At 43.5% G+C, this 14,706-nt stretch overlaps 1 protein-coding gene across 2 annotated transcripts in view; it reads right to left on the bottom strand.

Moving 5' to 3' along the window:
* Nucleotides 1-14,706, bottom strand: part of LOC105678048 (beta-4C adrenergic receptor-like) — a 194,683-nt gene that overhangs the window by 27,999 nt on the left and 151,978 nt on the right. The gene's annotated exons all lie outside the window — the stretch shown is intronic.

The raw sequence follows: 14,706 nt of genomic DNA, 5'->3' as shown, positions 1-14,706 counted from the left end.
ACAAATCATCCGAATAAGCGTTAGTTTACAAACCAGTTCGCGTCTTTTTAATGCTTTATTTATCGCATAACTTCTTGATGACGGTGCCGCTCGTAAATCGAGAACTTCGGTGTCGCACTTAAGATCCCTGTTTTTCGCACGCGAGAGGCTCGGCAATGCGTCACGCGTATACTGTAGAATGTGGAATGTAGCGGCAATTATTTCTTTAGTAGACAAGCAATGGAAAATTATAAATAACTTACTTGTGAAATTACATAAAGAATAAAATTTGATTTACACTTTCGAAGCACAAGTCACGAAATACTTTCAATTGCTTATAATTGAATTAATATCAATGTGTCTTTAAGCAATGTCTGTTGAAAGAAATTGCAAAAGAACACATTGTATTCTTTCGCGTGATTTATTCCACACACGTAGCCATAGCGATATAAAACAATTCCAACTTTTCGTAATGAGAAAAAGCTTTTATTCGCAACAAGTTATATCAAGTTTTGTACGCTTTTTAAAAAAGAAAACAATAGTTCGTATTAATTTGTGTATTGTCCTGCAACAATATCCACGGATTTAATACGTGGATAATTATATTAACGGTTTAGAATCAATTAAACTGTCATTATAAGATGCAATATAAAATGTTTAATATTTCCACTCTATAAAATCTCGGCGCGCTCTTTATTTGCGTTATTTGTTTTCTTAAACAATATACCCTGCTGAGCAAAAAAATCAATTAAATGCCCGTGAAGCACAACATAGGACCCATCTGGCATCTATCCTTTGTGAACGAGTACAATCGGTCGGCAATTTCGAAATATTAATAGAGGAACTAACGCTGCGAATACGAGATCTCTTTATTGCGCGTACCGAAAAGAAAACGCCCACGCGACAAAAAAAAGGAACAAGGACGTAGCATTGTAGTATATCATATATTAATCGTAATATTGCTAAAAGAATTGGAACGAAGAATCCCATTGCACGAGCCTCTTTATTCTGCGCTCTAAAGCAAATGCGTTCATAATATCGCGAATATATGCCGCGCGCAAGCGGCCCGCGTCACAAGCGAACAATACCAGCAGAATCGAGATATGCAATCCCCGTACGATCCGGCAGAGCGGTGGATTTTTCATTACGGGTGTTCCCCGTTTTTTAATTAATACGATTCGAGGCAGGAATGCGACGGGGCGCGCGCTCGCCCTCGCGCGCGCGCACGATCTGCATAGAATCCCGCCCTTTAAAATCTGCATCGTTAATTTCCGTCAGAACATCTGACGCGTACAAAAATGTGCCACGTGCATATGACAAGCGTCTAACGCGATCCTTTATCCGGGCCGGACCGGCGCACGGATTTAACTCATCGGTTTGCCGGTGCCAGTGCGCGAACGACGATCAGCGGAACGACGGCGGAAATTCCGTCCGCTATTTGTTAACATCTTTTCGAGATTAAATTTTAATCCCACACGGCGGATTGGCTTAAGTGAAATCTTCTTAGTGTGTAGCGCCGCTACGGAACTGGATTTAAATCGTTTCACGCTACGCTGCCAGATTAGGTTGCTCCCGGGAGCACAGCTGGAATTGATATTTTCAGTACCGTGACCGTCGCCCGAGGGAAACGATTAAATGCACGCCCGTTTCCTTCAAGTGCGTATGCATTCGTAAGTGAACGAGTAGCTTGCCTCTCTCCATTCTTCGTTGTTTCCATTGTTTGAAATACTATACCGAAAAGTCGTAAAATTATAATTAATGTTCTTTAAAGAACGTCGTAAAAAAAAGTTTAGGAGAACAAAAACTCTCTCCTCTCTCCCTCTCTCTATTCTCTATATCTCTCCATTTCGCTAAATATAGGATAATCAACTTCCACCATTAAGTCAACTGTTAATGACAGATTCATTAGGAAATTTAACGTCAACTTTCCCGTCTTCGCAATCAGACCCTCCATCAAATTTTTGTTAATTAAACATCGCATTCAAATTTCCAATCAATTCCAAAACTCTAATTCAAAAAATCAGCCATTAATTCTGCATTTAGCCAATGACATTAAAATTATTTTATTATATTAAAAAACACAAGAGAAATAATTAAAATTTGCAAATGTGATATTTTAAACTTTTATCTTTTTGATACAACTCACTTTTCACGTAAAAATATGATGCAAAAAGTGAATTTTTTATACACCGCTTTTGAAATAGATAATAATTACAACAATAAATTGAATATATAATCGAAATATAAATGTCATTTAAATGAATATTAAACAGTATTAAAACATTTTATGTTGAATTATTTTACGTGCAGCAAAGAACGCACAGATACATTTTGCATGAAACATTGGATATCGGATTAACCGTAAAAATAAGACTTACTACAAATTGATTGTATAAATTGTTAAAAACTAATTCCTTTAGCGGAATCGTACAGAACACTCAATCGAATGACAACCGACTACCGTAATGTTCACTACAATATTCACGAATACAAAGTGCACTTAGCAGAACTAACATAATCCGTGAAGCATTTACGGGCGGGACGCGATGTTCGAAGAGTCGTGTTACGGAAATGCATTTAACCAGAAACATAACGAGGGCCGCGTACGCTGAAATCGTAACGTTTTACACGACAATTCCGGAAATTCCGGATTAGGCAGGCACCTTGGGGTTTTAGAGTCCATCCGAATGGCGGCGACGGTCTCGCCTCGCAATGGCCCGCGCCGACCCCGTCGCGCCCCCAACGATAAAAGAGGAGAAGCCGCCGTTTATTACGTCTCCCTCGTCAGTCATTATCCTCGCAACTCCTCCGCGATATTGCGCCGGAACAGGACGACGGTCCCCGGACCGGCGTAATCCGTGAATGCAGAGTAATCAGCGGCCGTTTGCGCGCGGCATAATTGCCAGCCGCGCCTATTATGTGCCTCTGTACGCACGGCCGACTGAAAACTTGCAGAATGCATTTCTGAATGAATGCGAAATTGTCCAGGTCCGACGACCAGCGTACGTCGACGTACGATTCTCCGCGGGAAATTTCAGAATGGGCGCTGGCATTTGTCGCCGTCCGTCTCGTCTCACGTATTAATTCGCAACAAATACAACGGCGCGAGATAAAAAAATATAAAAACAAAACAGGGGAGAGAAAAAAAAATACGCGAGACAGCATGCAAAAGCGTTCTCTTGTTTTCTACCTGCCGAGAAACGATCATTTACTGGACCTCGAAAAATTCCAAGGAAACTGCGCGCGCCGAGCTGCGTTTTCTTGCTAGCGGAAATATTGTCTGGCGGGTCACTCTGTGATCTAAAGCGGTCCACCGCCCGGTCTTTGTGTCCGAGAGCGCTTCAAAGTGTAAAATTAAAGTGAATTCTTTGCTGTCTTCTCTAGCTTGGAACAAAGAAACAATTTTCGCACCCTGCCTCCGGCTTTCCTTTACGACGCTCAAGCGCCTCTCTCACGAGAGTCCCGTGTGTCGTCAGGCGAGCTACTAAAATATTACGACACAATATCGATCATGTGTGCGCCGTGCGCCACGATAAATGTAAAATATTTTTCGAGAATTTCGATCGTAAACTGTGATAATATATCGCATTTGATAGTTGTATCGATTGGAGAATTGCGTTCTATTATTAAATAATTATCTCTTGACAACAATAAACATTGATTAAAAAGAAATAACTTTTACGTACAATTTTGCGCTTATAGTTTCCAATATTATTTCTGTTACTGAGAGAGATATATTACTCACACAATATTATTAGCCCTCATTTTTTTATTTAGCTAACTGTTAATAAGATTTAAGCATTAGCACGAGTACTGTAACATGAATAAGATTCATCAAATTTTCACGAACACTGCGTTCATTCATAAAATGTGTAAGAGGCGGCTATTATGCTTGAAAGATATTAATCCTCTTATTTTTGAACTCCTCTTATCAAAGGACACGGAAGTACTTTCTGAACTTAACGTCAATTCTCAGCCCGGAATAAGAAACCAACTTTTTTAATGAACCTGTTAGGTATTACTGCTACGTTATTACGCCATTACGTTATTAATCTCGTTCGAAACACGACGACGACGTGGTTCCTGTAAAAATCTTATTTTACATTTTATCGTTGTCCAAAGTTGAAAGCGATTTTCCCGACCTATCTGGAGCTGGTTAAGGATCAAAGCACGTCCCCAATATTGAGTTCATTTTCCGAGACCATGAAGGCAAGCAACATATCGATCTTTGTAGAGCCGTGACACATTCAATATTTCATTTTTTATTCGCCGCTGTAGCGCGTCCTCTCTGTACCTTCTTTTCCGTAATTAAGCAACGCTATGTGTGCGCCGCCGTGCGACACGACTGCGTGCGCTGGCGTTAGTATTTTCATCGAACGTCGTGATTGCATTTCAATCATTAATTAAACGCTTCTCCGCTCGCCATTCGTCTACTCTCTAAAATTAATTTTATCCGCGTATCCAGCCGGTCTTTCATAGTCCTATCCGGGGAAACTCGCTCTTGTTTGTACGCCACTTCTATCCGCTATTCCATTCGTCCGTTATAAAACGCTGTGTACTCAGCGCTCGACTCCGCTACAGAGCAAGCAAAGAAGCAATTCACAAAGTAAGTAACATTTGAATTCGGATTGCGGAGAACCGGGACTTGGTGCGGCGCCGAAGAGAAATTGGTCGAATCGTGGGGCATTTTGACGCGCATAATTATGAAATGCCGAACGGCATTTGCATAAGCTGCAAATTGAACATGGAAATTGCACAGTGTTTAGCCAACCGTTCATGTGTTCAATCGCGCCGACCGGCGACGCCGCTGCGGCATTCGTTCCATAAGCCAAACCGACGTCAACCAACAATCATTCCCGAAAGTTCAAACACGTGTGTAACGTTTCCGATGAGCGTTTGTAAAATTTATTTTCCTCGGAATCCACACCTCCTCCTCTTCCTCTCCTCTCCTCTTCCGCAACCCCGCGTATACACGCTGCCAAACCAGCACCTCTCATTAAACGCAACCCACATGCGTCGGATATGCATATGCGCCGCATCGCACACGCATCGCTGCGTCGCGCGGCTCGTAATTAGAGAAAATTAAATCTACGTATTAAACCTGGTAACTCTTGTATAAGCTGCGCCTTTGTATCGGAGCTAATTTTCGCCGCGCACCAGATCGCGCATGTCGAACTTGTGTTTTCACGTCGCACACGTGCACCGCCCCTCCCCCTCCCCCCTTTTCTTTACCCAGACAGGCTTCATGAAGCTTTAATATTTTTTACGCCCCGCGCGCCTGTCAAAGAATATTTCACTGTAGTCGCCGGCAAATATTTATTGCGTATCCGCTTTGCGCGGGGATAATTTCATAATGCATTACTCGTCGGGGCTGCCGTGAAGCTCTTTGATGCGAGGCCGAAAGTAGGAGGAAATCCACTTGAAAAACTTTATACTTCGCTCCGCCGGCATCCGAAACTTGAGAAATCCTTCAGACAGCTCGCGGAAAACTCGAGAGGCGGCGAGAGGACCGGCACCGTTGCATCGCGATCGATATCGCGATTCAGTGCGCTCCCGCGGAGAAGTCCAGGTTGATGCTAACTTCGTTTGCACAGATGAAGACAGTCAAAGCATCCGTCTCGAGATAAGGCGGAAACGAAGTTTACTTCTTTCACGCCTGAAGCTTCTTTTAAATGTCCGGGCGCAATCGGGGAAAAATGATCTGTTTCGCGCTCCCGCGTAATATTGAAGACAGAAGCGGTAATAATAAAAACTAGGAATCGCAATTAATCGGACCTCTTTCCACTTATATATGTATATAGATTGTGCACACAATGTCGAAGATCATGTCTCAACAAATAAGTACACTTAATGCTAAACTATTTACTAGCGTCAAATAAGAAAGAAATAACATCGTTGAAGTAATTCCGATAAAAAACTGTTTCGATTTTCTCACAAAGTTGTAATATAAATTTTCCGTTCCGCTTTACTTGTCTCATTCCTGAATTTATATAACAGAAATCACTATTTCTGATTTTAGCGCGCCGATCGAATTACGCAGACACACACACATGTGCGCCATACAAACGCTGTAATTTCCGTTTCTTTCCACATGGCCTTTCTTGCCAGCGAAGGATATGGAATATACGAGCACTGCAAGAGACGTGTTTCGCGCAGCAGGCGGCCCTACCGAAGGACTTATTTACGGTATCATCATACAATTTTTCTGTCAGAGATAATCGATTACAAGTGCGATAGAGGATATAATAATTTTTATCGATTTTCATCTCGGCTGCTTCGGATACGCATTCACTGCCACATTTAACGTCTACCCGCATTGTTTATTGACATGCCCGACGAGGAGGTACACGTCGTTAATAAAGTCACTATTATTAACAATATTTTACAAAATATAAGTACAGTTGAACGTAAACGGGCTTCAGTCCGGAAATCAATTTCCATTTTCTTCAACGTGAGATCGCTATCTTGCCGGATTTAACCTGGAAATTCCGAATTTCAACTACTTATCTCCAGGCTACCGGTTGACATGCTATATCCGGATGAATTGTCCAGTAAGAAATTTGGAGAAAAAAAGAAGTCATTTAAAATAGAAGCCAGCTTTTGCGTATTTCACGTAACAAAGTGTGACATTCGGGACATGAATATAATATTACAATTATTTTCATGTTGTTTTAATTTCTGTTTTCCTTCTGACTTTCTTTCTTGCGCTGTCTTTCCACTTTGTCTAATTACGTGATCATGTTAGATTAAAAAAAAAAAGTAAAAGGATAGCAAAAAATAGCAAAAGATGCAATACTGTTAATTTACTAAACATTATATATTTAATATTATTTATAAATATTAAAATTTGTCGCTGTCTTTTATTTTCACTAGCTTTTTCATTCTAACGTTGTCACGGAATTAGGCAAGTGTAAAGTAGCAGTGATACATCACAAGAAAGCGTAAAAAAAAAAGAAAAGGAAAATTAGAAAAAGATAGAAAAGTTTGACGGTAGCATTATTGTTGGGCACATATTTGACGCACTTTGGGCAGTAATTATACGATGTAATTACAGTGTATTGCATCTCGAATGTGGTTACAAGCCGAGTTCTCCGCAATCGCAATAACAGTCAATGCGCAGCGTATTTCATATTGCGTTCTCGATGTGCAGTGGCATACAACTAGCAGCCGCACCTTGTCTAAATGAATTTGCATAGACGGTTGAACACTCTGTGCCAAATTTGCAACTCGTTTGCTTTGATATTCATTAGCCGTGTAGCTTTTACGTTTACAGAACAAACACCACAAAATTATGCGGTATATTTCGAAAAGAAAAACAAAAATTACCATGAATTTGTAGTAAAATAATTCTGGAAAAATACGTAGACTATAGATTACTTATTGTAATTGCGTTTTTAATCAAAGCAATTTGAAACACAACTGCTTCGTTGCGCAATTGCGAACAAACAATATATTGATCGTAGATAGCGTATATCACATTATTAACTTTAAACGGCATGCGCGCCACAATTAGTCGCCGTGTTTAAGATCATTGCGCGCAATAAAGTTTCCAATTTTAGTTTATCAGCCTTAAATTGTTATTACGCAATTTCACACAAACGTGTTGCATTAACTGTCTTCGTAGTTTTATTAACTTCGAAGGGGCGGGAGAAGGAAGAGGGGGAGAGAAACTGACGGCAGTAAAGTCCTAGCCCAGTACTAACTCTCGCACCTACGCGAAACTCACGCTCGGGTATTAGAGCGTGCACAGGCACAGGGATATCCGCGAACTTCGTCTAAATTAATTTTCATAGACGGCTGAACATCTCAATTTGTGCCGAATCTGCAAGTTGCCTCCCTTGATGTTGCTAGTTCGAATAGATCGCGCCCGCGCTCGGACGAGGCGTTTCGGGCCCCTTCAAGTTCGGCCCTTTAATAACTCACCGGCAATATTACGGCTCGTCGAGCTTCGCGACACGTCGCAGATAAATTGCATCGTTTAGCGGACACGCACCCGCACATAAACCCTTTAATCCCCGGTAAGCAATCAGGTCCGGTTGGTGCAGCACAGCGCGCAACGATATTACAACGGTTGATCTTGCCGGCCATCGAAATTCCGCAAAGGCCAGCTAATCCGGGCTTCAAAGCGACGTTATGTTTGATAGCGGGCTTTAATGGATTCGCGATAAGAGATATGCATGACCGAGCACCGTCGCTAACGACGCCCGTCTTTTTTCGGCTCTTATTTCCCGCCGCAACAACTTGCGAAGGGTGCATTTAAGGGTTTTATTGCAGTAGCCGCTGACGGCTAAAAATAGCTGCCCGCACGATAGAAGTAACGGATGTGAGATTACGACCCCCTCCCAATAAATTAATGTGAAAAGAGTTGAAAGCGCTTTATTTTTTTTTCCGAAAAAACACACGACACATTCATCATTTTAAATTTATCGTTATTTCAAAAATGTATTTTTGAATGCTTAACTTAATTTTGTTCTTTTTAAACATTCTTGGCTGAAACCTGATCTCATCATCGTATATTCAAATTTTACTATAATCGACATTGTGTCTTCACAAATGACATTGTGACAGTTATATCGTTACGATAATAGGTTATAAAATTTTTATCGGCACACCGAGCGCAAGATGAATAGACCAGCGAAGAAATTCCATATTAACTCAGCCCGATTCATCTTTGAAACAGTTTTCCTCGCGAGCTCGCTTATACACATTCGCAGAACCAATATCAGTACTTATTAATAAACGTCGGCTCCTTGCCTACTCGCAGCAAGTCTTTTGTGCTCGAAAATGAGTTTCGGAACGAGCGTCACTTCGTTTTCACCGACGCCTGAGCCTACAGCGCCTCTCGCTCGCTTTGCGCCCAGCGTGCGCGTTTCGGTATTCTCTCTCTCTCTCTCTCTCTCTCTCTCTCTCTCTCTCTCTCTCTCTCTCTCTCTCTCTCTCTCTCTCTCTCTCTCTCTCTCTCTCTCTCTCTCTCTCTCTCTCTCTCTCTCTCTCTCTCTCTCTCTCTCTCTCTCTCTCTCTCTCTCTCTCTCTCTCTCTCTCTCTCTCTCTCTCTCTCTCTCTCTCTCTCTCTCTCTCTCTCTCTCTCTCTCTCTCTCTCTCTCTCTCTCTCTCTCTCTCTCTCTCTCTCTCTCTCTCTCTCTCTCTCTCTCTCTCTCTCTCTCTCTCTCTCTCTCTCTCTCTCTCTCTCTCTCTCTCTCTCTCTCTCTCTCTCTCTCTCTCTCTCTCTCTCTCTCTCTCTCTCTCTCTCTCTCTCTCTCTCTCTCTCTCTCTCTCTCTCTCTCTCTCTCTCTCTCTCTCTCTCTCTCTCTCTCTCTCTCTCTCTCTCTCTCTCTCTCTCTCTCTCTCTCTCTCTCTCTCTCTCTCTCTCTCTCTCTCTCTCTCTCTCTCTCTCTCTCTCTCTCTCTCTCTCTCTCTCTCTCTCTCTCTCTCTCTCTCTCTCTCTCTCTCTCTCTCTCTCTCTCTCTCTCTCTCTCTCTCTCTCTCTCTCTCTCTCTCTCTCTCTCTCTCTCTCTCTCTCTCTCTCTCTCTCTCTCTCTCTCTCTCTCTCTCTCTCTCTCTCTCTCTCTCTCTCTCTCTCTCTCTCTCTCTCTCTCTCTCTCTCTCTCTCTCTCTCTCTCTCTCTCTCTCTCTCTCTCTCTCTCTCTCTCTCTCTCTCTCTCTCTCTCTCTCTGTCTGGTGAATAATTTAAATGAAGGCACGGGACAATCACGTCACACCGCTCTGCCTTCGCAGCATGAAAATCCACGACATCCTGCAAATACGCGCACACGCCGAACCGACGGAATCCTGATAAATCCTGCGGCGCGCGTTGCAGAGCTCTTTGACAAGATTAACCCTGTTTTCCGGCCAGGTTCAATTGTATCGGAGTACCAGCTGGCACACAGAGTCTCTTTATCGTCATTCTTTTCTAAATTTAAAGATATTATCTGCGTGCCGCTCGCTCGTGATACGATACGAGCCGTTCTCAGCAGACGGAAAGCCATTTTATCGCGTTACAAAACAAAAATTACAGTCAGTCCATCAAGAAGTTTACCTTTCCGGGTAGCTTTGACTCGTGCTTACGTGTGTGCATTATAATAAATTCACGACGCGAGAATAGAGCATATGAAAAATTCATTTCAAGTAGGTTCATAGACATTATTTCGACGAAAATATATACGCCTACTCGTGTTCTTTTTTTAAGACATCGATCGAAAGTTACATAATACGTGCTTGTGTGTGTATCGACTGACAGCTTAGTTTTGACGAAGACACAAGTAAAATTTAGAAAATGTCAACGCACGAATAATCAGGACTGCTCAATTGTCAAGCACGCCTATTTTCTCCGCTTAAGTTAATTTTAAATGAGATTTTGTGCATAAAAATTTGTGACATTTTCAGCAAAATATCCTTAACCCGAAATAGCTAAAACTGGCGCGCCGCTTCTTTCACAAGAAAATCGTTTGATCATTCTCCGGAATGCCCTTCGCTTTGCGCGTCACATCATCGTTCAGATGTGCATTCAATGGCGTCGCGGAAATTCGCAGGTTTAGTGCCGAGACTTGCGGAAACTTGCGCACGACGTCTGAAACGGTCCCGTGATTCTCGTTATTTGACCTATGTCTGAGACGGCGTGTCTACGGTTTCTATTATAACGTCACGTTATACGGTCGATGTGGCAGGAACTTCGGGCAACCGTGCGCCATCGCGCGTCTTTACGTTAATTACACGGTAGTTTGTAGGTGTGTGCAACGCGCGCGTATCCGCGTCGTGTTTTCGAGGAGGGGGAAGTCGAATCTCCGAGGTGCCGCGGAGCCCTCCTATCGCAGCAGGGGTGAGATACATAAATCAAATTACCTTTGATCGTCAGTATAACGCGACGCGTTACCGTTGCCGCCGTTTAATTTATTGCGCTAAATGGCCGTGGGTGGCAATAAAGTGAGAGAGGAAAAGAACTGGCGGCGAGAAAGAGAGTGCGGCTCCGCTCTCTCGGCAAGGGCGAATGCAATATGCAGTTTAGTATGCGCGCGTTTGAACTGGATAACAGAAGGGTAAATTTTGCCCGGACATGCGTTGCCGCGCTCGCAGCTCGTCCGTGTGTGTTGTCGTTTTACTTTTCCGGTTTCTGAATTGGCTTTAACTTTTAGTTGGTACAGCTGCCCGGCGGTAACGCGTGAATATTCATCCGCGGAAGTATTTGATTGCGCGGAGGGAGAAATAGCGTGTAGCGGCTCGTACGTGAGAGCGCGTTTACAGACCGCGGCGTTTCTCCGTGACGAACAAAGTCTCAGGTGTCGAACGAGCGTGCGTTCGCACTCTGCTAACTTTTCCGGCGCCCCCCTCCCCCCCCCCCATTTCATCTCGCGCGCGACTTTATTTTTTCCCGTTCCGAGTCGCAATTAAGGGGTTTCTTTGAAGTTGCGACGATACCGAATTCTAAATTTAAAATGAGAAACAATTTCCTGCCGGTGTCGCGCCGCGCCGCGACGATCTGTCTCGGGTGGGCGGCGAATCGCAATAAGAAACAAGTAGACCAATTTAATTCAATGCCCCTTGAGACGCGACGCGAATAGTCGCCAGCATTAGACGACCCGGCATTAATCAGCCGTTAAATGCCGCCGACGCTCACGCTCGCTCGGCCAGCAGCTCAACTCAAAAAACGCGATGAGATTAATTTTTCCACCAAATAGCCGCAATCGCGCTGTCCGCCCGCAGCGCCGCCGATCGTCATTTAGCTCTTCGGTTAATATTTTGCTTCCGCTGCTTTGCGCTCTCCGGGGATTAAAGTGGCCAAGTGTTGCCTGATTAAATGTTTACAGTTGGTGTTAATGACCGCACCTGTTACCCCCCTCGGTATCCCGTTCGCCATTTTATCAGCAACTTTATTGTCCCACGCGCCCCCAATGTCTGCCACCTGTATCCGCGGTTAAATACCGATGGTATCGTCAGATTACAACGACGCAAAGCAGAGCAATTTTCGCGAAATGCGCCCCAACCTTTCAGCGCGGACTGCTGCTCTAAACGCCGCCGCCGCCGCCGCGACGAGTTTTCGGCGCGTGATGGCTGCGCGTGCAATACGTTATCCACGTGCGAGCGCAGGGGAGAAAAACGCCATCGCCATCTGCCACCGAACGATTATTATTTCCCAAATAAATTAGCGGGCGCGTAGTAGTAAATCGTGCGAGCGACGCGACGCGACGCGGCGGTCGGTCAGAGATAAATTATACTGCCGATACGAGCGTCGTAAGCGATAAACATTAACCACCGCGCCGCTACGACGCGGCTGCATTCATAAATTATCTTAATTAATTGCGCCGCCACGGCGCAGATCCGCCCGGCATTATTTCGTAAGGCGACGCTTCAATTGCTTGATTTAACAATTCGCCTTTACATGTTTTCTCCGGTATCCTCTTCGTCCCGACTTCGCGACGTTCCGACTCTCTCGCAATACCGTTCGAGGAATTCTTCGAAAAATCCCGCCTTTAGAAACTCACATTGTAGGTACGGTGTTTAAGACAAAGGGGGACATCGAATGTCCCTTCCCCGTAAAGCAGATTCCACAGATTTTATCGGCCGTTCCTGGATTCCGAAACCGAGTAACTTCATTTCTCCAACTACCTTCGATATCCCCCGATATTGAACCGAAATTTAAGAGCAGGTATAAAATGTCAAGACAAGTCCCGAAGACTTTGCAAAGGTATTTAACGATTTATTGAAGAAACTGAGAAAGAGTGTCAAAGGGCGTGCGTCCATATACATTTAATACGAGATTATGTGATAAACAAATAAACGATTCGTTCTCTCGGTTTTGCACGAGCGACAATAGCGATATCAAATTACTGCGTTTTCGAATTCGACGTAAATATTTATCAAAGTTAACTGTTTCAACCAATCGCTATTCATAAATATTATTGCAACCACCACACCCGCACATACGAATTGCTGCCATTAACGATTCAACGTCGGATTCTATTTATATACGACGCTATATCGGCGCCATTACCGTCACGGGGCTTTAATCACGGTGCTCACCCTTGATTGCGGTTTATCGGGATTTCCGATAGCGCCGCTAAGCGCAACGCGCGTAATTGCATGGATTTCTTCCCGTCGCAATCCGCGCGTATTTATTCTTCTACGGCGCGACTGGCTGGAACGGCCACCTGGCATCGAGCCTTAGCCCTAGAAAACCGGATAATATGCGCCCGAGAATATTTAACCTTTAACTAGAAATTGAAGTCGGTGTTATCTCGGCGAAATTCAATTTTTACCGCTACAGTTATGGAAAAATAGATCCCACGTCGATTGCCGCGTTTCAATCATCACGGATAAATACACGGATTATTTTCATGCCTCTAAATCCACTTTTACACCTTCCGGAAATAAAGGTTTTATTAAAAATTCGCAATGTGTGGAAATGGAATGCGCCATATGCAGTTACACAATATATCATGGAAAATTTTAACCTTTTCAAGATGTATATAACTTCAAATTAAAATTAAATATTAAAATTCTCTGCCTTTCGTATCAACAATGTCGGATTTACACTATCAGCAAGCAAGAAGATCGTAAACATAGTCGTAAAACACATAAACACGGGATAATAATAGTAAACTCTGAAATTTTACTTCATACTTTTACATGTAATTGTTGTACGTGCTGCACTTGTATGACAGTAGCGAGAAACTTGGGAGTTTTATGCCGCGGGCCATTTCTTTCTTTCATAATACTCGTAGTATAAAATGTGCAGCCAGCACAAGAGAGAGAAAGCTCGGTATTTCTAATTGAAGATTTCCCCCCCCCCCCCAAAAAAAAAAAAAAAAACGTTCAAGCAAAATCTTTGATAAAATTTTCACAGCATTTGACATTATATTTGACTAAAAGAAAAATTGTAATTTAAATTATTATCGTATAGGTATACGAATTACGTTAACTATGTCATCATTAATATTTTCAATAAATCTGACATTTTCGCATTGTTACGAGAGATTTCAATTTCCAAAAGGACTTCAGTCCACGCCCGCAATTTCAACGTACCCCGCGGCTGCCATCAACGAATTAAAGACGCACACAAGACCGCTATTTATCATCTTGCGATAACAGAGTTATCATTATCCAATTAAGCTGATATAGCAGCACCGCGACGATTCTGGGGAGTTTGCTCAGTGATTCTCCAGACGAAATTATAAACAAACACGACCACGGAGGTGGCTATCGCAATTTATTCAGGCTAACAAGCCGGAGGAAAATTCGGCAAGCCCGCTTGTAGTTAGCGATACTTTATCGGCGTTTCAGTCGCTATTAATGATCGTGAATGTATCTTATCTGCCGGCAGACATGCAAGCGGGGAAGAATGCCGCTGTGCCTCGTCGACGGTGGCCGCGAGTAACGATAAAGCCGGCTACACACCTGGCTCGGCATGGAAAAAAAGCGCGATCGGCGCGACGACAGAAATCAATTTCCCATCGCGCCGCCTTGCCGCGAAAAATGCTCCGGTAACGTTCGGACGCGTGAAGCTTTATTAAAAAGTTAATTGCGGTGGATGGGAGATATATACCGCGATGTATTCCGCATCGTTGAACAGTTCGTAGAAAGCCAGTCGATAAAATGCACGCGAGCGTATCGGTTTTACGATGCCCTGAAACCGTATTTGGAGAGCGCAACTCGGGCGGACTCGAGACCTTCCGCCGAAGGAGATACGATGCTTGCGGAATTTTCACGCAAGTAAAGTGTTTATTCTGACTTCGA

This window comes from Linepithema humile, chromosome 1 (assembly GCF_040581485.1).
Source record: "Linepithema humile isolate Giens D197 chromosome 1, Lhum_UNIL_v1.0, whole genome shotgun sequence".
Lineage (NCBI taxonomy): Eukaryota > Metazoa > Arthropoda > Insecta > Hymenoptera > Formicidae > Linepithema > Linepithema humile.
This window is presented reverse-complemented; position numbering and strand designations above follow the sequence as displayed.